Source organism: Dama dama, chromosome 19, assembly GCF_033118175.1.
Source record: "Dama dama isolate Ldn47 chromosome 19, ASM3311817v1, whole genome shotgun sequence".
NCBI lineage: Eukaryota > Metazoa > Chordata > Mammalia > Artiodactyla > Cervidae > Dama > Dama dama.
The window spans coordinates 72,980,206-73,005,858 of record NC_083699.1 but is presented as its reverse complement, the minus strand read 5'-3'; the positions used below and the strand labels follow the sequence as shown (position 1 = coordinate 73,005,858).

The window sequence follows — 25,653 nt, the reverse complement described above, 5'->3', positions numbered from 1 at the left end:
GGAATTAGAGCAACAAATTAATAAAAAAATGAATTTTCCCAGCAACATAAAGAAGTTCAGCCCGCGTCACGTTTACAGACCGTGTTACTGCATCTGCGGTGGCCTCGGGTCCTCCCAGTGAAAGACCCTGAGCAGCAGGAGGCAAGGAGTCCCACGTCCCCATGTGAGCATGATCCCTGGGGCCAAGCATGGAGTTGGTGAGGCATGTGATCATTGGATGCTGCACTCATGGAAGGGGAGGCAGAAACATGTGTTTGTTTCAAATTCTACTGAATGTAACGTTTAGAAATCTTAAGGATCTCTTTCAGGTCCACAGGTGTCAATCATTCAGTTTGTCCCAGATGGAAGTTCTGTTTTTCTGTCTGAAAAAGTCTTACCAGAGGTTTAAATAAGAGTCAGAGAAGTAAAGAAGGTTTTATTGGAAAATAAATCTTAGGCGCTAATTGATCCTCCTTTCATTCGCTGTGCTCCGCTCAGAGATATAGACCTGGCTACGGACCAAGGGGAAGGCAGGAGGCGGGGGCTGCGCCAAACACAGGTGTGCAGTGTGATGACTGATCACACTGTTCCTCCCAGCCAGGCTGAGGAAAGAATAGGAGGACACAAGGCTGGGGTTTGGACCAGAGGAGGTGAGCAGCCCCTCTTGCAGCAAACCTGGGCAATACTGTCCAGCAGAACTTTCTGTGGTGGGAGCGGGCCTACTCACATCTGGGCTGTCCATGCAGAGGCCATCACTCAAGAGAATCAGTGATGAGAGCAACTCAGGTAATGAAAGAATTTGCCGAGGTAGTGGAAATACAGAGTTAATATGCAGATGTTCATAGTGCCTTTCACATTCACAGAGTTAACCAATTAGAAGATATTGGGGGAAAGACAGCCCCCTTTACAATAGCAAAATAAAGTCCTTAGGAGTAAATGGAATACGAATTGTTCAAAACCTAAGGAAGAACATTCTGAAAGTTCTCCAGAAAGACACAAAGGTAGCCTTCGGCAGATGGGACAGGCCTTTTTCCTGGTTTGGTTGTTGCAGCATCAGTGAGATGGCAGGTCTTTCTACATCAGTTGTTTTTTTCCCCCTGGGGCTGGACATGTTGATTGTGTCATTAACAGAAGAACATGTGTGACCACCTAGAAAACTCAGAAGAGAAAGGGCCAAGAAGAAGAGCCCTGCCAGACATTAAGTCATCCTCTAAGTGAGATAAGGTGGTGACGGGGCAGGACAAACATGAGTAGACAGACAGCCAGGCAGACCAGAAGGGCAGGAAGAAGCTGAGGTACAGACGGAAACCTTGGGTCTGATGAAGGCGGCATCTCAGAGTGCTGGGCCAGGATGGACTTTGAGTAAGTGATTTGGGGACAGTCTGACACTATTTTGTAAAAGACAACATCAGGTTTATGCCTTAGACCATGTATGAGGATAAGCGCCAAATGGATCCGAGGAGACTATTCTAGTGTTAGAAACACCTGCCAGTACAACCTCAGTGCTGGGAAGGGCTTTTATTTATTTATTTTTTTGGGGGAAGGGCTTTTAAAACATGATTCAGAGTTGAGAGTCAGTCAGGAGAGAGCGGATCTTATGACATTACAGTACTGCAGCGATGAAGAACTTCTATCTGACCGGGATTCAAACAGCAGCAACAGCACTGTACATGAGGTCAGAAGTCAGAAAGGTCAGCTGTGAGAGACATCTCCGCAACATATCACATGCACCACACGGCATGCACATGCATGCACACACGTGCACATGAACAGACACGTGCACACTGCGTGAGGTCAGAAGTCAGAAAGGTCAGCTGTAAAAACATCTACTCAACATAACACGTGCACACGGCATGCACACATAGGCACATGATCACACACACATGTGCATACACTGATGTTAGAAGACAGGTCAGCTGTGAGAAACATCTATGCAACATATCACACATGCACACATGTGCATGCATGTGCACACACAGACCTGCACACAGGCCTGTGCACACATGCTCAAGCACGTGCACATGCATGCATGTCCACACATACGCACACACCTCCACAGCACACATGATTATGCACACACACCCTATATGAATGTGTGCACACATGCATATGCACGCACACATATGTACATATGTACACACTCATGTAAAAATAGCCCTTCAGCTTCTTGGAGGTACTGTTTCTCACACATCAGATGGGCAGAAATTCCAAAGCCCTTTGGAAAGCTGTCAGTGTGTATGTGCTTAGTGGGAGAAGACGGTCAGTGGATGAGGGGCCCTCTTGGTTCCACCAAGAGGCTGAGTTCACAGTGGTTGACTCTGAGCTGACCTGCAACTGGCCTTGAAATGGATTTTATGATGGAAGTGACAACCCTGCCCTTGATTTCATTGTTCGTAGGTTCTGAGCATAGAGCGAGTGTTTGGGAAGCTGTATGCGTGAGCTGCTGGGCCCCTGGGCCCCTTCCTGGGTCCCATGGGTCCCTCGGGCTGTTTGTCCTTCCCTCTCCCCACACCTGAAGTTTAGGAGCTGCTGCTCTGCTGCCCTTTGCCGTAGGTGGCTCTGTGCTCACATGGATTTCACGCTCTGCTTGGCGGGAAGGTGTCTGCGATGCGTGTGTGGATTTAGAGGGATGGGTGAGGCCCTGTGGGTGCCCCTTCATCCGTCCTTGAGCCGGCTCACCCAGCCTTGCTCCGCTGGCGTGTGTCTCGGGAAGTTCATGTGAAGAAGTGAGACGGGGAGGAGAGGCCTGCCTGCAGGTCAGACCTGCGGCCTGGGCTGTGCCAGGCCCTCCCATGCTGGCCCTCAGACCGCTGTCTCACCGCTGACACCCTCTGTGGACACTGGACAGCCTTCTCTGCTCCTGGGTTCTGGTTAGAGGCCACATTGTTTTGATTTTGTGTCCCACATGTGGACCTATGAGCCCACAGCCTTGCACACACAGGGAAGGCAGCCTCAAAGGTCTGACTGAGGAGCTTCAGGGCTGCTTCCGGCCCTCCTGTGCCCAGCGTGTGTGAGTGTGAGTGTGTGGGGGTGAGCATTCGCCCGGGGTTGGGTGGGAAGCCAGGCCAAGGCCCCTTCCAGACTGGGAGCCGTGTGCCCCCATTCCACGTGGGTGACAACACTGGGGGGGTGTTGTCCGTCCTGCCGGCCGCCTATGGGCCTGAGGCCTGCTTCTTGCTGGGGGTCCAGCTTGGCCCCAGCTGGCTTCAGCAGCCACCCTGTCGCTCACGTTGAGACAAAGCCCTACCACCACACCAGGGTCAGCAGTGGGAGAGGGTGACAGGCCCGCCCCATGGGGGGGGCCAGGAGGATGGCTGGCTGGAGGCTTGCTCCCTGCCCTCCCACCAAACACTCTCAGGCCTCCTCTGTGGCCGCAGCCCGGCCTGGACTCTCTGTTTGCAGGAGAGACAGTGGGCGTTGGGTTGGATGAGAGATCTGGCAGGCGCGCATTCCCCTCTGTCCCTCACTCCCCTCCCTTCCCACCACGCTGCGGGTGGCCTGTCCTTTACAGGCAGCTCGGGCATCACCCATCCCATCGGGAGCTCCTGTCCCTGGCATCTTCCTGCTCTGCGTGCCAGGCCTGAAGCTTTGTTTCATCTTGGGAGCCGTCTGGAGGGGAGGAGAGATGCCTCACCATGAAGAGGGCCTGGGAGGGAGGCACGGGAGCCGCCTCCCCAAGTGGCTGTAAGACTTGCAGGGACTCTGACCACAGCGCGGCCTGCCATGCTGGTTGGCATTTAAATTAAATAGAGACAGAAGTTGGTCTGCTCAGGTGCAGTGGATGCCGAGGGCCTGAGTTGGGGACAGCAGGGGACAGTGGTGTGGGGCACAGTGGCAGCCAGAGCTCAGCCGCTCCTCTCCTGTGGGGCTTGCCCCTCTCACCGCTGGAACTTTTTCTCTCGTGAGAATCGTTTGCTTTGCAGAGACGAGCAGAAGAAAGCAAAAGATGTCATCTCGCCACCCAGAGGGGACTGCAGTGACCATCTGGGGCGGTGCCTCCTCGTGGTACATGTGGGCGTACGGGTGGGTGTGCCTTGGACCCAAGTCCCTCTGGCTGTCAGTGGCCAGGGGGACGGGGGTCTGGGCTCTCTGCTGTCACCAGAGATCAGGGAGCAGAGGGGGACACAGCAGCTGCCTGGGGGCATAGCTCTGGGCTCACGTGTGTGTCCCGGCACAGCCACGCCCGAGCACACGCGTGCCTGTCTGCGTGGGCTCACACGTGAGGTCGTGGCCCTGCTGGCGTGTCAAGCGCCCATTTCTGTGTGTGAGTGCTGTTGTGGCCAGTGGCGTCCCTCCTCGCCCCTCCCTCTGGAGTTGGTGTGTGCTCCTTCTCAGCCCCTCCCAGCACCTGGCTTCCAGGGGCCTGGGCCCCTCGCTTGCTGAAGAGTGGCTGGGTGCCTCAGCATTTTCATCCTGGTCGGCCTTTTGCTTGTCTCCTGGTTTGCTATTTAACCAATGTTTGCAGCGGCTCTTAGTGTGCCTTCAGCTGAAACGATAGAAAAGCCAGTTCGATCTGATTTTCGGCAAACATAGTTAATCTACTCCTGGAGTTCCCTTTGGGGTCCTTCTGCGAGTGGATCATTCCCGGCGCACAGCCACTCGCCAGCCGAGGGGTGAGGAGTTTCCTCTTCGGCTGCCCATGGAAACGTGCGGGTCGGGCGCAGGGCTGCTCTGCAGTCACGACTCAGCCCCGAGTCAGATGTGAGCGTGTATTTATATCCTCAGCCTTTCTCCAGAAAGCTCAGGCCGCTTTGCTTTCTAACTTTAGCTTTCTGCTCTATTAGCCAGCGCAGGGAGGAGAGAAGCCCAGATTAGTCAGTTTGCTTTGTATTTATTTTTACTTGGCCTTTTCACTTCCAGAGTTTGAGGAGAAAATGTGCGATTCTTTTCTCTGCATAATTTTGTGCCTTGACAAGAAGCCACTTTCAGCACGAGATGCTCCAAAAGTGGTGGGATTAACCTCGGGGTAACATGTTCATTTTCCGTTCATGAAGCACACTTTAAAATGTTAATCCATTTACTCTATGAAGTAATTGTTAATTCTTTCTCAGCAAGTTGGAGGACAGCACAGACCGGCCCCGAGCAGTGGTGGTTTTCTCCAGGCAATCCAGCAGGGTCCCAGGGCGGAGGGTCGTGGGGTGGCCGCACATGAGGGCCGTTTTGTCAGAGAGCCAGATGAGGCGAGTGTGCGGAGGATCTGCTTACTGTTTGGTTTTTATTTATGTTTTCCTACAGGAATTAAGCCAAATAAGAGTCACTAGCAGGAATGTATTTTAATTCCTCAGAGAGTGAACCCCTCACTGATAGCCACGGGAGGGGTCAGCCTGATATGTTTAAGCCTCTGTCCCTTTGGAGAGTCTCAGCCTGATATGTTTAAGCCTCTGTCCCTTTGGAGAGTCTCACAGTTAAGGACTTGCTAGCATTTATTTATAGCACCTTTGACCTTTCTAGTTAGCTCCCAGCAGGATTCATTTTGTTTTGAACAGGTGATGAATCTTTGGCCATTGTTAAAAGTAATAAACAAACATGATGAATCTCATGGAAAGCGTTGCGCAGACTCTTGTCCTGCCTCATAAAAGCGCGCCATGCATCTCTGTCCGGTTTGGTTCTTCTGGAGAGGACGGCCGTTGGCCCGCGAGAACTTGTTCCTCTGTGGAGGCCCTCCTGGGAGGTGAGGTGCTCGACTCTCTCAGGAACCCTTGTGCTCTTACTACTCTCTCACCTATTCTGAGTCAGCAGTGACTTAAAACAGTTCGTGTTTGAACTGTTGTTGAGAGGCATCACAGGCATGGAAGGTGCACAGAACAGAGACACACAGCCCGGCAGGTTGTCACGGAGCGAGACGCCGAGCACTGGGTGTGGAGCCCTGCTGGCCCACGGCTCCCCACCTCCACCACCAGGGCCGCCCTGCACGGGAGGCAGGGTTCACCAGGCATGCAAGCTCAGAGTTCTCGTTCCCGGGTCCCGTTGTGACGAGGGGTGACCTCCTGGTCATGCGTGCCTCTGGCTTCAGCACCCTCCCCCTTTTCCTGAAGTCTCGGGTTTTGAACTTCACATGTTTAAGAGCTGAGATGTCTTTCTTTACTTGTGTTGATGAAACCTGAGGCTTCTTGCAGAAGTCGCCAAGGTTGTCTGGAAGGTCAGGGTGACTCATTTGCTCTGAATGCCCTTGTGGGGTCTGCATGCTGTTGTGTAACACGCGGGGTCGTGGGCGGAGCCGGAGCCGGGCCTCGTCCCCTAAACTGCGGGGCGAGGTCATCCCCCTAACTTAGTGTTTGGAACGCGGACTTGTCCAGAAGGGAGCTTGCTTTGTCATCTTCTGCACAGGCAGAAGCTGGGGAGACAGACACCTGTTAGCTCAGTGATCTCTCCTTGGTTACCACCACGTGGGGCCTGTGCTGCGTTTCTGCCTTGGAGACTTGGCCCGCTCATTAGGGCAGGTAACGGGGCGGGGGGTGGTGAGTGCTTCCAGGGATGCTGGTTGGTCAGCGTGTCCCCTTGGTCAGCGTGTCTCCTTGGTCTAGCGTGTCCCCCTGGTCTAGCGTGTCCCCCGGTCCTCCTTTGAGCCAGGTTTGTCTTACAAGCAGGGTCAGTCTGGGAACCACCTTGTCTGGGCAGGGCTGGTGGGACAGGGTCTGTGTCCTCTGGCCCCACCATCCCACCATGTGTGCCCTTTGCCTCAACTGAGGTCTCTGCAGAACACTCCTCGCACTGCTGAGTTTGAGTAAGATTTTATATTTTATTCAGAAACAAAATATTGTTGTGAACCGCGTACTCTGCAGGGATGCAAACTAGGAGGAAGGAGGTGGAGTGATCCCTCTGCCTGACGGCAGCTGTGCTGATAGCACTTGTCTGTGTCCTCTGAGTCTTCTTGCACACGGACGTGTTTTATTTTTCCCTAAACACATTCGAGAGACTGCTGTTCCTCTGCGTATTTCTGCGGTCTCTCATGTCATCAGAGCAACACGTGCTACAGATTAGCAGCAGCGACTGGAAAAATGGTTTATATTTAGTTTTCACTGTACAGTGTCATTCAGTAAGGACTTTGCTGCAGGTCCCACGTGGAGTGGACGGCACTGTTGTACATCTGGGGTTTCTTCCTCTGAGGATGGTGGTGCAGCAAAGAGGAGCAGCCCCGGACACTGCCCTGGCCTCACTCTCCTCCAGGACGCTGTGCCCGCTGCCCGCCTGAGTTTCCAGAGGGGCCGTCTCCAAGCACTCCGGCATCTTCCCATGGTGTCTGTGCACCCTCCTGGCTGGCGTGTGGGGCGTGTGAGTGTTCAAGTGTACACGCAGGAGAAATGTGGGAGGGGGCAGCTAAACGTGCTGGTAGTCCTGACTTCCTTCTGTGCTGGGTGTGGGTCTCTTGTCATGTCCATGGGCTTCCTGTGACACGTGTGGGGTTTCTGTTGTCTGTGTGACATTTCTGTGGTATGTATGGGACTCCTATTGTGCACATGGGATTCCTGAGATCTATGTACAAATCATATAGCACGTATATACACATACATGACGTATCTGTGGGCTTTCTCCATTAGATACTGGCTTATTCTCTGCACGGTTGTAACACACCTTTTCCATTACCTTGTGGGCATGTTAGTGCACAGGGACCTCCCTCGTCTTAGGACTGATACATTTTATCTGTTATCTGTTTGCTTCCACAGTTAAAAATAGTTTCAGAAGCCTTCTGATTTTATGTAACTAATACTGTGCTCACAACCTTGTTATCGGGCTCGTTTTGCCATGTTTACTAGAAGAGCTTATCCTTCTCTCCTACAGATGCACTGCAGTCGTTCAATATGCCCTGATGGGTGAGGGAGCCCTTGCAGTTTGACTGTCTAAAAGCCCAAAGTGCTGTGAGCATGCGGTAGGAACCAGGTCACCTGTCCCCTCCCGCCCTCTGTGCTCCCCGAGGTGAGCAGCTGGCGGTGTGCGGTGCCTCTGCTTCCCCGTCCTTCTGGTCCTGACCGTCATCACTTGGTCTCACTTCTGTTCTTGTGCGGAGCCAGCAAGCAGCGCCTCTCCAATGCTTGACTTTTACAAGTTACATTTTTAGCTTTATATTGACTAAGCTCTAAACATTTGTAGCCTGCTTCTCATCTACCATTATTTTAGGCTTTCTGTGCTTTTTCTACAGCGTTAGTCCAGGAATGTTAACAGAAGGAGAGCGGCGTGTATAGTACTATGATCATATAAATGTATTTCACTGCAGAGCCAAGTAGCAGAAAATGCAATTCCGAATCAGAGCTCCTGCCCAGCAAGGAGGCCATTCAGACGGCACCTCCTGCCTTCCTGTGGGGCTTCCGTACTGACTCTGGCTGCTCCAGCTGCTGTGGGTCCTCATACCCCATGATGTTCATTTCTTAGATTCCATTTCTCTTGTGCTGGTGTGCCGCCTCCATCCACTTCCTTATGGAATGCACAGCTGAGAGACTTCCTGGGTTCCTGCACACAGTCTTCAAACATGTGATTGTTTTTGTTCCTGAACTTGATCGATAATTGGCTGGGTCTTGAATTCTTGGTCCATATCACTTTCCTTTGGAACTTGGCAAGTATTCTCTAGTATCTTCCAGGGTCTGGTGTTGCTGATGGGAAGTCAGGACGGCGATGCTCATTCTTCTGCAGGTAGATCTCCTGCTCTCCCCTCATGTCCCTGCGTGTCCTTGAGTGCTGCTCATCTGACTTAGGACTGCCCTTTGCTCCCCACTGCTTCTCCTCCAGGCCCCTGCTTGGGCCCCCTTCAGACTCTTGGCCTGTCTTTCGACAGTCATTCTCAAGTCCTGCTCTTGGCTCCTTGCTCTTGGAACCCCTGCCCTGCCGTCCTGCACATGGCTCCCTCCACTCAAATGAGTCAGCCTGGGTCCACCTGCCTTCTGCCACGACCGCCCGTCCCAGCTTCCTCCACTGCTGAGCTCCCTTGGTGACTTTTCAGCACTATTTCGGCTCATTCACCTCCAGAATGTACCTTTTCTGACTCTTTGACAGGGCCTTGGGAAGGAAGGAAGGAAAGAAGGTGTGGACTTTATCACTGTTTTCAATTAAAAGCCTTTTTAGATCACTGTGAGTGGCAGGGTTCTATACCTTGAACATCTCCAACAGTCGGGGTTCTTTCTTTCCACTGGAAGAACTGCCCAGCATTATCAGAGAATTGGAAAGAAATTAAATGAGCCAGTTCCAGTAAATTTGTCAGCAGCATATACTTGTCATTTTGTATTATGTAAGCGTGCCTCATAAACTTAAAAATAGCTGGGTAATATTGTTACATTTACCTAGATAGTGTGTTGCAAGTTAGTTAAATTTCACAGACTCAGAGTCACCACATGGTTTCCTGATAAACGTCTCTACCGGATCACAATTCAGAGGGGCTCTATACACCTGTTTTGCCATAAAGTCGAAGATCATTTATGATACTGATAAGTTTAGTTATTGAAAAATTATGGTCCGGGAAAACAGACCAGATTTCCTCCCTGTGTACCCAAATAAAGCAAAGCTAATGTTATAATGATTAAAAAAAAAAAATAGTAGCCATTGAAGTCCATGATAATTTAAAGCCATCATTGATAAAGAACCGTTCTTTCTGAACTTGGGGGTGCGTGGCCCTCTGCAAACTTGACAACACCCCAGGTTTGGGTTATGAATTACAACTTTTAGTTCTCCTTAATAATTCACTTTATAGGTTACCATTGATTGATAGTTATATCAAAAAAAGAAAGGCTGTAACATCTTGTTGGTTAAGTGCCAAAGAGAGGAGTGGGGCTCCCCTGGTGGTCCAGTGGATAAGACTCTGCCTGCCAGTGCAGGGCACACAGGTTCGATTCCTTCACTGGGAAGATCCCACATGCCCCAGAGCAACTAAGCCCATGCACCAGACTCCTGAGCCCACGTGCCGTAACTACTGAAGCCCACGAAGCCCACACGCCTACAGCCCATTGCCCCACGAGAGAAGCCACCACAGCGAGAAGTCCACGCAGGGCAGCAGAGAGTAGCTCCTGCTTGCCATGGCTAGAGAGAGCCCATGTGCAGCACGAAGACCCCCAGATAAATGAACAAATGAACAAAGGAAAGGCTGAAAATCATTAAAAAGCAAAAAAAAAGAGACTGGGTTTGAGGTCAGCCCCAGCCTGTGGTTAGACATGCCTGAAGCAGGGTGCAAGCCAGAGGGTCTCGGGGCGTCTGACTGCAGCTCTGTTCACATGTCCTAGGAAGGTGTGTCTGGACACACACACACACACACACACACACACACACCATTGTGTGTCTAATTTTATGTTTCCACAGACTTGAGGACCCCTCGGTGCATCCTTCCTCTAGATAAGATCTGTTTCCCTCTGTCCAGAACCCACCAGGTGGGGGGCATCATGCATGGAAGCAAAGGACAGACACCCCACAGGCACTGGCCCCTCCTGCCTCAGCCTGCGGCTCTCTCACGACTTCCTGGCAGAGGACCCAGCATCTTCTGAGGATGCCGAGCCCCGCGGCCCTCCTCTTCCCAGAGGAAGGACAGGGCTGGGGAGACCTCTGTGGGCTTGGTCTTCATCTTTGTGATTAGCAGGGACCCCGACTTTCGTGCTCTTGGCTTCTTTATTTCCCTTGCCCTGTTTTTGGTTCTTTTCCACGTTTTGGGGAAGAGCCCGAGGCTCACCACACTGGTGCAGTCGGGAGAACCCCCGTGGGATCACTGGGGAGTCTGGTCGCCGGTGACGTGGGTACGGATTTGTTTTCAGATCCAGCCCGCCGTGCCCGCTCGATATGAACACAAGGAGCTGGTGGTGACATACTGGCACACGTGCCGGGGTTTGAATTCTCTTGTATTTTTGCTACGGTTCTGTGTGTCTATTTGTAAGAGAAGTCGGCTACTAGGTTTTAATTCCTGTAACCCATGTCCTCAAGAGGCTTCCGGCCAAGGTCGTGGCGGCCATGAGGAGCATTGGGACGTGTGCCCTCTTCCCTCCTCTGAGGGTCTGGGACGCCCTCAGGCTGCCTGCCTCATCTCTTTCCTCCCTGTCCTCTACCTCACCTCCTCCTCCTGAGCTGACTGCTGCGCCTGGCTGCCGCAGGCCCCAGGCGCCAGTCTAGGCCTCTTGGCTTTCCTCACCGTGGAAGGGCTGCTGCCTGTGTCTCTTGCTGGTGGGGGTCTCGCCACCCCCATCCCGCCCGGCCCAGGACTCTCTGGGGTCTAAGCTCATAGTTTTTAATAGCTTCATTTATTCATCGGGAGTGACTGGGCTGATCCCGCAGCCCCCCAACCAGCTGGCTATTCCCTGCTTCTAGGGACCTGCCCCCTTCTCCTCTCTGATCCCTAACCAAAGACCATTTTCTGGTTAAAAACTTATATTTAGTTCACCTTATGTAAGAGCAGGGAGACAGATTTGAGAACTTTCTATCAGAAATGATTAAAGGTTTTTCCTGTCTAGACAGCTCATCTTCCTGCAGTGGATAATAGGATATATTAATTTTCAGTATTTGATATGTAACCTTACTGGCGGCTTTTAAAATTATAACATTACTTAAGAAATACAGAGATCACATTTGTTTGGGCTTTAATTAAGAGCTTCTAAGAATGTGTTAGTTTGACACATGAATCGGATCCAAGAGGTGGATGGCTGGCCCAGGTTTATGTAACACAGGGATGTGACGGTGGAAGTTGGCACTGTTGTCACCCGGGGACATGCGTCCTTAGGGCAGTTTCCGCATTATTGGTATTTTTAGACCTTGCAGTGAATGGTGGATCCCTGCACTCCCTCCACTCTGGTCTGTGCAGGTCTCAGAGCCTTGTTCTTTCTTTCAGTCACAGGCCGCTTCCTGAGTTCTGCTCTGCGTGTTAATCCTTCCTGTCATTCTGCCTTCCACACTTGGCTTGTGCATTTCAGTCTGGAGAGCATTTTGTTTCCTCCAGTTGCTCAGTTCAGGATCCAGTGCGGGATTCTCGGGGGAGTGGCAGGGCCTGTCTTGTGGGTTTCCTGGGGTCTCTGGGCAGTGGCTGCATCCTAGGGGCAGGTGGGCATCCTCTGGGGCTGGTCCCCCTCGCCTGCTGCTCTGGGTCCTGTTATTTGTCGGCTGTGATGGGGTGCAAGGCTCCACTCTAGGCCAGTGTGCCTTTGTGCTCCCCTTGCCAAAGACACCTCCTCTGCTCACCCACTGGTTTCGCTGGTTTGTCCTGAAGGGAGCAGGGGCCGAGGACGGGGTGGGCTCAGAACGCCTGTCCCTCCCCATCTGCTGCACCTGCTGTTCTGCTGACCAGGCCTCTGCTCTGTGCCCAGGATGAGGAGTCACTCTTGCTCTGGGCTGGTGATGCCGGTGCTGCTCACAGCCCGTGTCAGCAATGCTTGTCCTGGGCCCGAGTGGGGAGAGGCAGGGGAGGCCGGGCCCTGGGCGCTGGGTGCAGCTCGCTCTCTTCCCGCCTGCATCTCTGGCCCTCTCTCACTGTCTCTCTGCTCTTCCCTCTGTGTGCCTCTCCTTCTCTTTATGTGTCTCTCTCTCTCTGTGTCTTTCCCTCTATGGGTCTCTGTCTGTCTCCCTCTCTTCCACTCCATCTCTGCTGTCTTCCAGTGGAGACACAGGGCTCATTCCTAGTGTTGGGAACATTGGGTTTCTCTAAAAACGATCATAAAACAATAAAATATATACAGACAGGGAGCAGCCTCCCACCTACTTAATGAATTGTTTTAATATTTTCAGCATGCTTTAATTGCCCGTGATTGTTAAAAGTTTGAAAAAAAAAATAACATTTCCTTCAGGTCATAAAAATATTTCCAATAATGTTCATCAGTTCACTTCAAAAAATAAGTGGGGTTTTAAAGTACAGAACAAAGTAGTCTTTTTTTAACAGCAGCTTTTTTGGGGTGCAGTTGACGTATGCCCGGACCCTGCACATGTTGTAACGGGTGCAGCTGGCTGTGTTGAGCCCCAAGGGGCATCGCCCTGTGAAGGTGGTGAACGCCCCCACCCTGCCCGGTCCTGTCACAGTGGATCCTTTGCAGCTCTGGTTCACGTGGACGGATCAGGCCACACGGCCCTCTCTGTCTGGCTCATTTCACTCAGTGCGATGACTCAGAGACCCAGCATGTTGTTGCAACTGTCAGTGCTTCATCCCAAAGGAATCTTTCTTCTGAGGGGAAGGACGGTACTCTTGCTTGCTCAGAAGGTGGGGTAGATTTAATTCGCTGAGTAGAATAAAGTCCACTTTGACTGGGGCTATTAAGCCCCAAATGCAGGGGGAATAAAAGGCGGGTAGATTGGGGCCCTGCTGGGCGGTCCCAAGGTCACGTGAGAACCTGTATCTGGCTGAGCCTTCAGGACCAGGTAGATCCAGTGCCCTCTCCTGGACCCCATCCCCGCTGGCTCAGACTGGAGTGGGCCCTGCTTGGGAGCAATGATGAGGGTGGTTCTCGGATGTCGCGGAATAAATGCACAATGCGGAGCATTTCCTCAGCGTGCAGGGTCTTAGATCCCCAACCAGGGTTTGAACCTGGATCCTGGCAGTGGAAGCGCTGAGTCCTAACCACTGGACTGCCAGGGAATTCCAAGTGGGAATGTAAGTAATACAAAAAGAGATGAAATCAAACCAAGGCCTCTGGACTAGAGAATCATTTCCTTGGGCAAGTCTTTCTTCATAGACTTCCCAGAGGAAGTGAGGGCCCCCCCCACTTCCCTTGCTTGGGTGTCCCCTTCCTCGAGACGTTTTTATATTAAGTGTTTGTTGTAGTTTTACCGCATGAAGCTACTGCTTTTCTCCACAGTGGTCACATACCAGGATTGACTTGATTCTTCTGAAATCTTAGCCAGGGAGGCTTTTGTCATATTGGAGCTGAAATATCAATGCTCAGAGGTTTCCCTAGTTCAGAACAGTTGAAGACACTTGTCTTCTAGAACTTCCTTTGCATTTTCTCATACTAGTTGTTGAAGAGCCGCTTTGCCCTCTGGGTGGAGCCAGGATCCTCGGAGTGAGGATCCTCAGAGTCACTCGGCTTTGGTTCACTCCTCCACCCACAGGCCTCGTTCCCAAGGCCCATCCACTGAGCCTCCCAATGAGAAGCCTGACATTTCCATCTCTCATCCCTCTGCCCCCCAGTTGTCCCAGCCTCACCCCTGGCATTGCCCACAGAGCTATCAGCCTGATCTTTCAGAAAACACAGCCCAGATTCCTTGTTCTCACACCAGCTCCTGCCGAGAGCCCCTCCTGTACCAAAGGCATCTGGAGGGGCTCCTCCGGCTTTCCGTCTCAGCCTCAGCTGAGGGGTGTCCGCACCCCCTGCCTGGCTCAGTGACTTAGGGGGCCCCTCCTGGCCCAGTGACTTGGGGGTCCCCCCTGCGGCCCCTCTTCTGGTGCCCCGCCATGGTCCTACCTCCTGGTGCCCCCCTCCCAGCCCCTCCTCCTGCTGCCTCCCCCAAGGACCCTTTCGGTGCCCTCCTTGCCTGCTCAGTGACTCATGGGGCCCCCCCTCCCCGCGACCCCTCCTCCAGTACCACCCCCCCACAGCCCCTTCTCTGGTGCCCTCCCCCGCGGCCCCTCCCCTGGCTGACCCTCCTTTGGTGGAAGATCACAGGACTAGTTAAGCACTTGAAGCAGTGGTGGTACCAGTGACGCAGAAGTACCCCTGTGTGTCAGCATCCCTCTGCTGACCGTTCTCTGTCCCCTGCCTTGAGCCTGTGAAGCCTTATGTCTCGGATAGTCGGCATCTCTAATATCAGGGAATCTGGTTTGTGTAACTGCATACTCATGAACGGTGCTACATACCCGCAAGGTAGAATGTAGGGGCAGAGTTAGTGAGTGAAAGTCGCTCAGTCGTGTCTGACTCTTTGCGACCCCATGCAGTCCATAGAATTCTGCAGGCCAGAATACTGGAGTGGGTAGCCTTTCCCTTCTCCAGATCTTCCCAACCCAGGGATCAAACCCAGGTCTCCCACATTGCAGGCAGATTCTTTACCAGCTTGAGCCATAAGGGAGGCCCAAGAATACTAAGTGGGTATCTGCACACTTATGAATGGTGCTACGCATCTGCAAGGTAGAGTGTGAGATACTTATTTGGGGGCAGAGTGAAGCCTTCATTTCCAGAGTCTAGTAAAATTGTAACGATAAATACCACTTTTCAAGGAAATTTGAGAGCTCCATTCAGTCAGCAAGGTTTCCAAGGGCACAGCAGTCCCTCAGGTGCCAAGCGACGTGTTCATGTCACAGGACTGATTCTGTGTTTGCAGGTAGTGCCCACGAGCACAGCCCCACCTGACCCTGTTTCACCAGCATTGCTGTGGCATCTGAGCTCCTTTTGTCAGCAGATACAGGTGACGCCCTGCAGAAACCCTTGCAGCCTGACTAATGAGTGGTCACGCTGCTGTCAGAGGAGGGTGTCCTGAGCCAGGCGCAGCCAGCAGGAGAGGGCTCCGGGGCACAGTGGCGGTGGTGCCTGGGTGTGTCAGGGACCGGAGACCACGGAGCCTCCAGCTGACAGGGCTCCTCCGTGTCCCACCCCCTCCACCCCTTCCAGAGTTTTAGGGTGCCCAGGCCCTGCCCTTCTCCTGTGGCGCGCCGGGTGTATTGAGCCGGGCAGGGTTCTGGCTCCTGAGCCTGCGCCATCAGCTGGCCTCCTCTCCCTGCAGCCTGGCTCCCTGCACACCTCTAGCTTCTCCCACAGGGCCTCTCTTCTCTTTTGCAAGAAATAGGAAACCTCCCTGATGGTTCAGATGGTAAAGAATCTGCCTACAGTGTAGGAAACCCAGGTTTGAACCCAGGTTTGGATCCCAGGAAGAACCCCTGGAGAAGGGAATGGCAGCCCACTCCAGTATTGCTGCCTGGAGAATCCCATGGACAGAGGAGCCTGGCGGGCTACAGTCCACGGGGTCACAAAGAGTCAGACACAACTGAGCCACTAACACTTGGACTTCCACTTGCAGGAACCTTCCAGCTGCCTCTGCTGACCTTCCTTGGGGTCTTGCCACCCTTGACACGCAGGCTTCTCTGCTCTCTTTGCTGCTGCAGGTGGTGCTGCTGTCACTGGTCTCGTCTGGTTCACAGTGTGGCAGGTGCCGCTGGCCCTGGCCCAGCTTGGGTGTGAACGGGTCACCTTTCCGTCAGTAGTAGTTCTACAGCACTGGGTCGTTCCCGGGTCAGCTGTGCTGGGCTCCATCGTTACTGACAGTGCTCCCTAACACCGTGGGCACCCTCGATGGGTTTGTCTTCTGTGCCTTGTGATTTTCTCCTACATCTGTGTTATAAGCTGTGTGACTCCTACAGAGGCGTGCGGGTCAGGAGAGTGGTTCTGATGACACGTCCGTCCTCTGCCCTCCTCAGGGTAAAAGCAGACATGTCTCGGTCTCCCTTGAGCTCCTCCTTGACCACAGCCCCTCCCCATGTGGACATGGCCACCGTCCTGTGTTTCAGAACAGCACTGTGCTTGCTGTTCTCTCTACACCAGCACGGAAGCCTGTGTCCCTTGGAATCCAGCTCAACTGTGCCTGCTACTGAGCTGCCTGTAGTGGAGTCATGGGATGTCCTCTTATGGCCCTCTAGGTTTATTAGCACAGAGGATTACATCAATAGATCTCCATGCATGCAGTCATTCTCGTGTTCCCAGCACAAATCCAGCTAGATCATGCAGGATTAGTCAGAACTACATTCGCTGATGTTTTGTCGAGGGTGTTTACGTCTGTCCCTGGGACAGACTGACACAGTTTGGCTGACACTTCTTCCTTCCTCCTCGCGCTTGGCAGATGTGTTCCTGCTGAGTATCGGGCGAATTTCCTGGGGGAACCATCCGGGCGTGGACTGTTGTTCGTACAGTGATTTTTTTTTTTTTCTCTCTTGATTCTACTTTAATGTTGGTAGTCTACTCACATTTTCCATTTCTTCCTGAGTCAGCTTTGATGAGTTGCATTTTTCTTGGAATTTTCTCATTTTACCTAAGTTTACAAGACTTTTGGAGTAGCTCCATTCTGGGGGTCTCTTGCTGCTTAACTTACGCACCCAAGACTCAGCTTCAGAGAACAGCCACAGTGTTGTTCCACTTGTGTCTTCATGGGTCAGGGTTTGCGGGGCGTGTGTGGATGGCCTGTCTGTGCTCCACAGTGATGGGAACCTCAGCTGGGCTTGCCCAAATATCTGGAGGTTGGCCATGTGTTGGGGGCCATTGTTTAGGCTGATGCCTGGGTTCATTGGTTCTTAGTGTCCTGCCCGAGGAGGCTTCGTGAGTGACATGGCTGGCACCTCCCGCGACTGGGTGATGATGGGTGGGCAACGCTGTGCACGGCTCTGGACACTCGGCTCAGAACCTCTGTGCTGGACAAGACGGCTGTGTGAGTGTAACCTCAGGCCTGCGGGGCTCTGCAGCGAGTGCCCGTCACACCTGGAGATGCTGCCAAAGGAGATGGGGATGCCGTGTGCCCTGTCCTCACAGACACCCATTGGCACGTGTTCTAGGGGCATCTGAGCCCGTCACAGCGGAGAGGTGTGGCTGAGCCTGAGGACCTGCAGCTGTGGCTATGCAGAGGGAGGGTCCTGGTGGCTGGGGATGGGGGTCTGCACAGCTTGGCCACACCGCGGTCAGATGCACTGTCCGCCTCGGTCTTGCCACTGCCCCTCTGAGACCCGCCGCTCTCCCTGCAGACGTGGGCCAGGAGGTCTGCACTGGAGAAGCAGGTGTCGTTTGGATATCAGCTTGTTTTTCAGAAAGAAAATACAGGCTCTCCGTTGTCAGGTCTCATAGGTATGTCAGCAAGTTCCATCGTCCCTCTGGTTGGGAGGAAGTGATCTGGAGAGTTGTTTCCCAGGCTCCACTCCAGACACAGGGCTGGCTGTCAGCACTGACCTGGGTAGGGAGGGGTGGGGGTGATGCCAAGCCTGCAACTCTGGGTCTGTCTGAACTCACACGCGTGTGCACAGGCCCGCGCAGGTGGTGTCTGCTTTCTCGGAAGATGGGTCCGGACAGGACTCTGCCCAAGGTCTCATTCCTCAGCATGTGGGTTGGTGCTTGTTTGCACTGGCCTGTTGGCGAGTGGAGATCTGATAGTGTGTGTCATGTGTGCACCTGCCTGTTGTGGCAGGGGGTGAAGGTGGAAGTTATCATGGGATATCGGCTTTAAAAATCAAGAACACATTAGAAGTAAGTGAAACATATCTAGGAGTTGTTGTTCAGTCGCTTAGTTGTGTCTGACTCTTTGTGATCCCATGGACTGTAGCCCGCCAGGCTCCCCAGTTCATGGAATTCTTCAGGCAAGAATACTGGAGTGGGTTGCCATTTTCTTCTCCAGGGGTTCTTCCCGACCCAAGGATTGAACCTGCGTCTCCTGCATTTGCAGGCAGATTCTTTACCACTGAGCCACCAGGGAAGCCCGCATATTCAAGAGAGGACTGGTTTTTTGGGGGCAGTGCTGTGCAGCCTGCAGGATCAGTTCCCTGGAAGAGGACTTTTCATGAGCAGCATGTGTTATGGAGTTGGCTTCCCTGGTGGCTCAGAGGTTAAAGCGTCTGCCTGCAATGCAGGAGACCTGGATTTGGTGGGGAGGATCCCCTGGAGAAGGAAATGGCAACCCACTCCAGTATTCTCGCCTGAAAAATCCTGTGGACGGAAGAGCCTGGTGGGCTACAGTTCATGGGGTCTCAATGAGTTGGACATGACTGAGAGTGCCTTCACTTTTTCACTTTGACGTCTTCGATGGTGGAAAGGCTTGTTGGGTTGAAGTTAACATGAAGCACGGGAACCGTCTGTTACAGGGGGAAGGCTTTCCAGTCGGCATGGAGAGCTGGACAAGGGCCTAAAGGAAGCTCGCGGAGCGGGCGCCACGCTCGGATCATTTCAGCTCCACCCGCTCCGCAGGGCCCAGGAGGCACAGGAACACGTGGGATTCACGGTAAGAGTGGAACCTGTAAACCTCTGCTAACTTTTGACTCATAAAAAAATTGCCTCTGGCCCCACGTAAACTCATTAATTAAGCCTTTTGGCTGGCTGTTTAAAACACATTTTGTTAGGCGCTTCCTACAGATGGTCGGTTCCTGTCCCTGCAGCCTCTCAGCGCGTGCTCTGCTGCCCCCCAGTGGCCGCCGCGGGTGGCAAAGGGCTGGGCACGACCAGGGACTCGCTGTAACGCCTTCACCGCAGATTGTTTTCTTTGAGGTAATTAAAAGAACATTTCTTCGGTACTTATCGTTGGTGACTATTACATGATGCAGCGTCTGCTTTTGAGGGAAGCTGAGACGACTGTCAAAATCCCGGTCGTTAGTATGACGGAAGGTTAGTTTGTGGCCTGCAGAGTGACTGAGTTAGGAAGGTCAAGCGCTGAACTTTGGAGGTTTTTTTCCTGGGGAAGAAGTATTATAGGAAGTGGCTGCCAGAGGCTGCTGCATTCAGAAAGAGGGCATTCTGCGTTCGTCCACTCCCTTGTCCACTCCCTCGCTGGGGGCTGAGGCGTGTCAGCCAGGACACAGCCCCCTCTGGGCCATGGTGGGCGTGGAGCCCATGGGGTTGGTTAGGGGTGGATGATGTGCCCTGCCTGACCACAGGGCCCTGGGATTGTACCTGGAAGGCCCCACCTGTCGTTTCTGTGTCCGTAGACCTCAGGAACGTCAGGTCCCTGGTTCCCAGGGAAACCTTTAGAAGAGGTTTTGTCTAATCTTCAACTGGTGCTTTCTTTCCGTTTTCTTTTTCTTTTTTGTACATAGCCAGCAAGTATATGGAGAGGGCAAAAGCATGATTACTTTTACCACTGCTTGTGCTAGTGGGACGGAGTTGTATTTGTAACCACAACTCACCTTTTAGCTCAATTAGTGATCTTAAATCAGTTTCTCTATAGCCAGAGTTGATTGGGAGATGGTAAAAAGCCCAGAGTGAGACCATGCGTTAGCACTGCAAGTGAGCTGTGATTTATGGCCACCTACATCCAGGGTGCTGTAGATGTAACGTTCTTGTTGTTTAGTTGCCCAGTTGTGTCTGACTCTTTACGACCCCATGGACTGTGGGTCACCAGGCTCCTCTGTCCATGAGACTTCCCAGTCAAGAATACTGGAGTGGGTTGCTGTTTCCTTCTCCAGGGGATCTTCCTGACCCAGGGATCGAACCTGCATCTCCTGTATTGGCAGGTGGATTCTTTACCACTGCGCCATCAGGGAAGCCCCCAAAACATTGCCCTCTTAGGCCCGTCTGGGATTCAAACCCAAGGTCTCTTGTTTACTAGACAGTGCTTTCACAGCTAAGCCACAGAGCCAATTATCATGTGATGTAAACTATCGCTTTAATTATGCTGTTGAAGTGAGTTAGAAAGTGTTTTTTCATGTGACGTAAGCATGCACTGAAGAAGCGAATTGTTGTTGATCCTGTGCACAAGGCAGTTGTCCCTGAAGGCACAGAAAAAAAAAAAAGGACAAAAGGTGGCATCTGAAGCAGAATGGAGGACAGGAATGGTCAGACACCCCGTGTCAGGAATCAGGTCTGCTGCTGAGTCTGTGCTGATAGGCGGCACCTGCAGAGTAGACACTCTGCATTTGTTTCATAAAATGAGCGCTAATTCTAGCAACCGTAATCCCGTGTGTTAATCTTTTTTTTCACAGTGATTTGAAAAAGAAAAAAGCACGCAAGTTTCTGGCTGGATAAAGTATCTCTTGGCTGACGCGCTCCTGGTCAGTAGCCTCATTTGCCGTCTGGCGGGAGCGCTGCAGGCAGCCTGTATTTTTAGCTCCAGGCCAGTCCCTGCTTCCACTTCTCTTGCTCCTTAAACAGGCTGAAGTTGCTTCCTGTGTCTCACAGGTGAGAACACATTCCGAGGCTGGAGCCTCTTGCGCTCGGGTGGTGGAGCCCCTGCAGAGTTTAAGGCCCCATGCGTGCTGTGCAAGCCAAGTTGCTTCCGTCGTGTCTGACTCTTTGCGACCCTGTGGACTGTAGCCCGTCAGGCTCCTCTGGAACACTGGAGTGGGTTGCCATGCCCTCCTCTAGGGGATCTTCCCAACCCAGGGATCGAGCTGAGTCTCTTACATCTCCTACATTGGCAGGTGGGCTCTTTACCACTAGTGCCACCTGGGAAGCCCTTACGATACCTCAGGGAGTTAACCTGAGGGGGACTCAGGGAGGCCTGGCTCTGCTCAGACGCTGAGGCTTTTCTCAGTGTCTCATTGCCACCAGTCCCCGCAGTCTGCTTATGACAAATATGTATAGACTCCCCTTCTAATTCTGAAGTGAAATCATTATAATTATGACCATATCCACTTGTAGTAAAAGAGAAATTAAGGGTGCACAATGAAATAGCTCTCACGCGGACCTGTGACCCCTGTGCTACTCATACACCTGTAGATGCAGAGCTGCGGGTGCTGCGATGGTGACGTGGACTGCGGGGCTAACCTGAGCGGGATGGCCCTCAGCTCACGGACTGGCTCTCAGAGCAGCAGGCTGCGGTCCTCTCTGCCTTCACACGGGGTTACACTCTGGACTGCTGGGTGTGTGGGAAGTTGTGACCGTATTGAAACAGGCCTGGGCCTGTGTCCCCATGAATCTCTTTGTCACCTACATGTCAGTCCTTCGGGTGGGACAGTTATTTCTGGGACGGTCCTGCTTGTCTCACACATTCCCTCTCCCCATATGGTGCCCAAGAGCCCCAGCCCTGTGACGACCAGACCACGTGCACACGTGGCTACTGCTGGCAGGAGCCTTGGCAGAGAGAAGAAAGTAGCAAGGAGGGTCTGTTGGGGACAGGGTGGTCTCAAGATCCTCACAGGCCTGCTGGGTGTTCTGAAAGCCAGGGTAGCTGTGGGCCTGGGAGGGGTCCCCTGGGGCATCAGGCAGGCCCTGGCAGGGGCAGGTGACCCCAGGTGCTCCTAACACACACCAGCAATGGGGGGAGTGGGAGGCAGTGCTGCGAGGGCTTAGTGCTTAGGCAGGTGGCTGAGTCCTTACATATTGGGGTAGAAACTTGACTTTTCCCCCTTACTGTGATTTATTGGCTAACAGAATCTGTTTAACGCAGATGACACTTCAGTTTACAAACACTTCTGAAGGTCAGTGAACTAAAGAAAAGTTTGGCTGAGAATGAAGAGTGTCTCAGTGTGCTTCTGGCATGAGTCACTGCTGCCGAGAAGGTGTCCTTGTGTGGCGTGCCTGACTCATCAGCGTCAGCTCAACAAGGGGCGTCCAGGCAGAAGCACCCCTGTTTGTGAGGTCACGGGTCTTGGGCAGGCAGGGGCAGAGACTGGCCCTGTGGGGACCCTGGTGCTGCCCAGGGAACCGTGGTCCACCCAGCTCAGGTCTGCCAGTGTTCGCTCTTCTGCTCTGGAACCAGGAAGCCGAGCGGGAAACGGATCCTGCCGGGGACCGTGCTCTTCTGGAGGCTTCTGCATGTGAACCTTGGTGATCCAGTCATCACTCATTGGGAAGCTTGTGTCCTGCCCTGTGGGGCGGTCAGGGCCTGCTTCCCCAGGCCACCTGGAGGAGGCGCGCTCAGGGTCCAATGAGCCCAGGGCGTGGGCGTGGCCGGTGTGGTGGGCGAGGCCGGTGTGGTGGGCGTGGCCAGCGTCGTGGGCGTGGTGGGCGCAGTGGTTGTAGTTGGTGCAGTTGGCGTGGCCAGCGTCAGGCCAGCCACACTTCCCCAGCCGCCAGAGGTCACCCGCCGGCTCAGTGCAGAGTGTGAACCCAGTTCTGTCCTTGGAAGCATCGGTGGACTAACTTCTTGTCACTGTGAAATAAACTGCAGCAAGTGTCCTCCAGCCGTCTCAGGGTCAGGGCCAGATTCCTTGCTCCCACTCTCACCTGGTCCAGAGTTTAGATGCCCAAGGGCCCTACCCAGCCCACCGAGTTACTTGTGGTTGCAGGATGCAGGCCTTTGGCCCCAACCCCTGGACACGGGAGGGGGAGGGAGCCTCTTCTACTGCCTCCCATTCGGATTTCTTTCCTCCACCCTAATTGGGTGAGCCCACCCAGGGAGGTCCCCTTTACACTAACTCAGCCAGCTGAATCGGGGCCTTCATCATATCTACACATCCCTTCCCCATGCCTCCTGTGGCAGCAGGCCCATCAAGTCTGCAGCTCTGCCACCATCAAGGGGGAGGGAGAAGCAAGGTGTGGAATGAAGTGTGGTGCCAGCACCCACTGACTGGGGAAGAACTCACTGCTCCCGCACCTGGCTGAGGTATGCATATGACATAGGTGTGTGCCTCGCAGGATGTGTATCTGATCAGTGTGTACCAAACAGGCAGAGGCCCGCGTGGTCTCTCAAGCACATAATGCATATGGGTCCCTACAAACCAGTATGGACAAGACAGTGGGGAGAAAAGGGCAGGAAAGCTTGCACAGGTTTGGCACCAGAAATGAAATAGGGTTGGCCAGTGGACATATGAAGCAGTGCCCACTGACAGCGAAACCCAGCATGTCTGGAGGTTGGCCCAGCACCAGCCCGAAAGCCACCTGGGGATCCTCCCAGAACCGTCCCCAAGGTGGGCACCTGGGCCCCAGCTGGGTCTGGCGTTCTGCTTCTGGGGCCTGTCCCATGATATGTGCAGCCTAGAGACTGAGACCCTAGCAGCGGCCCTTGACTGAGGCTGTGCGTGTGGACTTGAAGCCAGAGTGGAGAGGCTGGTTCCTGGGGAACCCTCCCCTGCTCACCCTCCCCCGCTTCCTGCTGCTTCGCCCTCCCGGTGCCCAAGAGGCCCTGAGGGTGTCACCGCGGCTCTGGCCTCGGCGCTCAGTGCGGGGTAGACAGTTAGAGGCTGCTGTGAGCGTATTCTCAGGGAGGCCTTATGGGCTCATCAGCAGGGCCAGGAGCTCATTCTGGAACTGCCGGCCTGCTTCTGCGCCTCACTGCCCCTCAGACAGGCTGGGAAGGATGGGGGCCTGCTAGGTGGTCAGGTGCGTGGAGGGTGCTGCAGCTGGACTGCTGGGGGGCCTGGGGTTGGGGTGAGGCTCGGGTGAGTGGACCAGGGCCTAGAGCTGGGGGGAGGGAAGAACTCCATCTTCTCCCCCCACCTGGAGCCCATCTGCTGGGAGGACTCTCCCCAGGCTGTCACCTCTGACCACGGTCTGGCTCCGGCCTCCTCCCCACCCTTCATGGTGGGTGATGGTGCGGACCAGGCACTGGGTTCATGATCCCCTGGCTGGTCTTGCATAATTGGGGGTGTCCCCTTCGACGTCCCAGGCCCCTTCTTTCTCAGCTCCAGGGCCTCAGATGGGGCTCAGATAGCAGGGAACGTCGAGTGAAGCTACAGACCTGCCAGATGTTGGCAGGCAGAGGGGAGGGTGGCGTGGAGCCAGTGGACAGAGGGACTGTGGCCACAGTTGGGGGCCCCCGAGCTTGGGAGTTTGTCACTTTGGTAATTCTGCTTCGTAGCACCTGCAGCAGTGTTCAAGGAAGAGCTCTGTTGCACCCTGGACCCAGTCTGTCATTTATCTAGCAGATATGGGCCTCACACCTGTGGGCAGGCGCTAACCGAGGCCCTTGGGACCAGGGTGGGTGGGACAGACAGCACCCACTGATGCTACTGGAAGCAGAGGACAGTCGTGGTTGCCACCAGGCAGCGTCGGCTGTGAGGGGGACCTGCAGGCCAGGGGTGGGACCTCTCCCAGGGGGCAGCATCCCAGAGAGGACCCAGGAGGGGCCCTCATGTGCCTTCTCTGCATATCCCTGGCTGAGGGTGGCTGCAGGCAAAATAGTGCACAGTTAACTTCACGAGTGGGCTTCCCTGGGGGCTCAGACGGTAAATAATCGGCCTGCAATGCGGGAGACCTGGATTTGATCCCTGGGTTGGGAAGATTCCCCTGGAGGATGGCATGGCAACCCACTCCAGTTTTCTTGCCTGGAGAATCCCATGGACAGAGGAGTCTGGCGGGCTACAGTCCATGGGGTTGCAAAGAGTCGGACAGGACTGAGTGACTAAGCCTAGCACAACCTCAAAACTACAACTTGGTAAATAAAAATTCAGTTACCTTTGCAGTGTTGTGTGCGGTTGTATCTGTTGTTCTTAGAGAAGAATTGGTGATTTTCTCCTAGCTGTTTTGAGCTCTAGTCATGACTCAATACCAGATAATAGATCCAGACACTTAAGACTGATGTGTAAAAGAAAAATTAAGAGATTCTTTTATATTGTTTAGTCACTAAGTTGTGTCCAAGTCTTTGTGACCTCATGGACTACAGCTCACCAGTTTCCTCTGTCCTCCAGTGTCTCCTGGAGTTTTAATCAGATTCAGGTCCATTGAGTTGGTGATGCCATCCAACCATCCCATCCTCTGTTGCTCGATCTTTGTAAATACAGGAAAATCTGGTGTTCTTCCGTGTCCTCACGGAGGGATTTTTAGAAATACTAGCATCGCCCTCTTGTGGACGGGTTTGTTACGTAGTCACCACTACGTAACAGCCTTTCAAAATTTGAAACGATGAATCTATGAAACCGCCTGCCCCTCCTGTGCACATGGAGAATTCTAGAAGATTGGTGTTTCCTAACCCCCTTAATAATGCACCCCTGGCTGTGCCCAGGACTCTGTGGACTGCTGCTGGGTTTGTGGCCCACCTTTTGAACATGAGCTGGGACATTCCATGTGGTCTCTCGTCACTCCCTGGAGTTTGTCAGGTGGCAACTGGCAGCGGTGATGAGAGCTCCGTGGGCCCCATCCTGGAAGAACAAAGCCCAGAGCCGCTTAGAGGAGAGGGTGGGTCTCTTGGTTCCTGGTGGCACTCAGGCCTCTGCAGCCCCGGGGGATGGACGTGGCTGGG

General features: G+C 53.5%; 1 protein-coding gene across 2 annotated transcripts in view; it reads left to right on the top strand.

The window, feature by feature from the left end:
• ADARB1 (adenosine deaminase RNA specific B1) overlaps positions 1–25,653 on the top strand; it is a 111,048-nt gene that overhangs the window by 26,705 nt on the left and 58,690 nt on the right. Inside the window, exon 2 of one of the 2 annotated variants that reach the window (XM_061167442.1) lies at positions 18,686–18,822. The exons of the other annotated variant lie outside the window; for it this stretch is intronic. The gene's annotated coding sequence lies outside the window, so the exon portion shown is untranslated. The remainder of the gene's footprint in view (positions 1–18,685; positions 18,823–25,653) is intronic. 2 annotated transcript variants of the gene reach the window in all.